The sequence below is a fragment of the Coregonus lavaretus genome (assembly GCF_964263955.1).
Source record: "Coregonus lavaretus genome assembly, chromosome: 24".
Lineage (NCBI taxonomy): Eukaryota > Metazoa > Chordata > Actinopteri > Salmoniformes > Salmonidae > Coregonus > Coregonus lavaretus.
In genome coordinates this window covers 37,576,249-37,579,097 of record NC_140011.1, presented here as the reverse complement: position 1 = coordinate 37,579,097, position 2,849 = coordinate 37,576,249, and positions in this window count along the sequence as shown.

The following is a 2,849-nucleotide window of genomic DNA, read 5'->3' as shown; positions in this document are numbered from 1 at the left end:
ACACAACCCAGACACCCTCCTGTCCATACCCACATACAAAACACACACACGTCCCCCCAAAAATCCCAACCCACCCAACTCTAAGACCACCCGCACAACTCACTGGGAGGCTTTTCTCTGATCCCCTGGACTTCATTCATAAGACCTCCTGTAGCTCAGTTGGTAGAGCATGGTGCTTGCAACGCAAGGGTTGTGGGTTCGTTTCCCACGGGGGAACATTTACTGTAAGTCGCTCTGGATAAGAGCGTCTGCTAAATGACTAAAATGTAAAAATTAGTGACCTTGTCTGGTCAACTCAACCAAGAACTCAGGCAAATATGAACTTTCACAATATAAGGATTCCTGTATGCATCACTGTCTGCAGTTTATGATTTGCAATGTTTGACCCAACAAGGCCACTGTAGACTGTGAGTAGTTAAACTAAGGCACTCATATCAGGACTTTTAAAAAGTGCTTTTTATTCTCATTGACTAGGGCACTAGGAGCAAAGTCTCCCTCTCATACTCACTCAGGCGACATTTGTTTGGAAAAAATAAAATAAATAAAGTACTTTAAGTCAGCTGATTGTGAATCCAGACTCTGTCGTAGCCGGCCGCGACCGGGAGACCCATGGGGCGGCGCGCAATTGGCCCAGTGTCGTCCAGGGTAGGGGAGGGAATGGCCGGCAGGGATGTAGCTCAGTTGATAGAGCATGGCGTTTGCAACGGCAGGGTTGTGGGTTCGATTCCCACAGGGGGTATGAAAAAAAAATAATGTATGCACTAACTAACTGTAAGTCGCTCTGGATAAGAGCGTCTGCTAAATGACTAAAATGTAAATGAATGGTGCTGATGCATGCTATTTTATGTCACAAGTTCCACCCAACTCTCTTGTCCTACTGAGCTGTGAGATCATCGCTGTCAATGTTAGGTTTTGGGGCGAAGTCACTACATCAAATGTAACTACTTGCAGATGTAAAGTATCTCAGGGTATCGTCCGGAATGTATTGGTGTGTTCTGGCCAAGACAGCGTGGGGGAACTGAGGCTAGAGGAGAATGAAGGGATGAAGTACTGCATTAGATATTATTCTTCCTCCACTGGTCAAGTCCAACTGTGGAGAAGAATAGAGCAGGCGGTAGGAGAGTGCTTAAGTTGAGAGGTTCAGCATGCGGTAGAACATGACGGTATTAGGACATGGGATATAGAGGGACAATGAGACAAACCTCAATCCATCACGTTAGTGTCATATGCATGCCAAGTAGCATGTGGAATGTATGCTCTGATTGTGAGGAGCAGAAAGTTGGGAGACATTTACAGATGGATACTAGATAGGCATCTCAACTGAATAAAGTGCTTGAGCACAACTGTCCTAATGTTCTCCTGGTTCTGAGTTGATGTCCTTATTGTTAGTTGCTCTCATCCTATGCTTGCCCATAACCTCTCAGCTTTACAATAGCTTCCATTTTCCCAACCCATGCATCGTACACCCTTCTCTACCTCTCGCAATATTAATTCCTCTTTAACAGATACTTGACATTGATCCTTGGTGGTAGTTTGAATCTTTGGTACAACAGCTTACCGGTTAAAAAAAAAGCCCAACTCCTCAGTCTCCTGAAGATAGTGTGGAAAGAAGGTCATGGGATTGCCTCTGGCGCAAGGCTTCAACAAGAGCATGAGGTGTTTGGCTCTGAAGAGATCATCTGACCCCATCCATGTCCTCCACCCACAATGTAAGATCCACTTGTCATCAGATACGTTTTTGACTAGTAGATACAAGGATGCATTTGTTACAGATACACTTTAATTTTCATTTGATTTATTGACGTGATTAGTCATAATTCCTTGTCTTGAACTTCTTGTACGTTTCCTTCTTCTAAGCTTTAATGACAAGACAGTCTTCCATCTCTAACAATGAATCATCGTTAAACAAAAATCCATTAGTCCAAGCAACAATAGAAAAACAAGTGTAAGTCGTGATCATTTATTTATTCAGTTTAAAAGGACATGTCAATATTTTTGAAAGATGACCTCATAATGATGGATGACACCAAAGCTCAATTTCAAGCATATCATTGTGACAAAAGGGCATCTGCAGTGCTCAAACTATAGTACATGTACCATATAAACATACATGTTTGACCACCACAAGCTTTGATGTAGACAATTCTGCAAATCTGTGTTGATTTCTGTAGTGTTTTAAGTGTTTATTTCTATGACAACCCATGTCTATATGCACACAAATTCACAAGCATTTGGGGTTCTCACACACACGCTTGTGCCACACACACACACACACACACACACACACACACACACACACACAAAAGTAACCAACTCACAGAAAAATAATGAATCAATGTAGAAAGTAAGGCTTTCTGAAAACAGGTCCAATTATTACAAAGTATTTCTATAAATAACTTTTGTTATTGTTATATGAAATGTGCTTCACTTGACACTCTGCTTGAGATAAAGTACAAAAACACTACAACACAGCCACAAGAACAGCAGCAGTTAATGTTGTCAATCCACTGAAGGAAACCCAATACAAAGTGCCAAAGCATATGAAAGAGGAAAAAAACATCTCAAACAAGCCAACTCGTTATATTGTATCTTGAACACACGTTAGAAAATAGGATGATGGCAAGAGGAAGAGAAACTCCAGCATCAAATCTCTCAGAATAAATAACTGAGATTATGGCCTCTTCTTAGTGGTGTTAATCCATGTCATCATGTAACAACTCTCCTTAGTCATGTAACAACTCTCCTTAGTCATGTAACAACTCTCCTTAGTCATGTAACAACTCTCCTTAGTCATGTAACAACTCTCCTTAGTCATGTAACAACTCTCCTTAGTCATGTAACAACTCTCC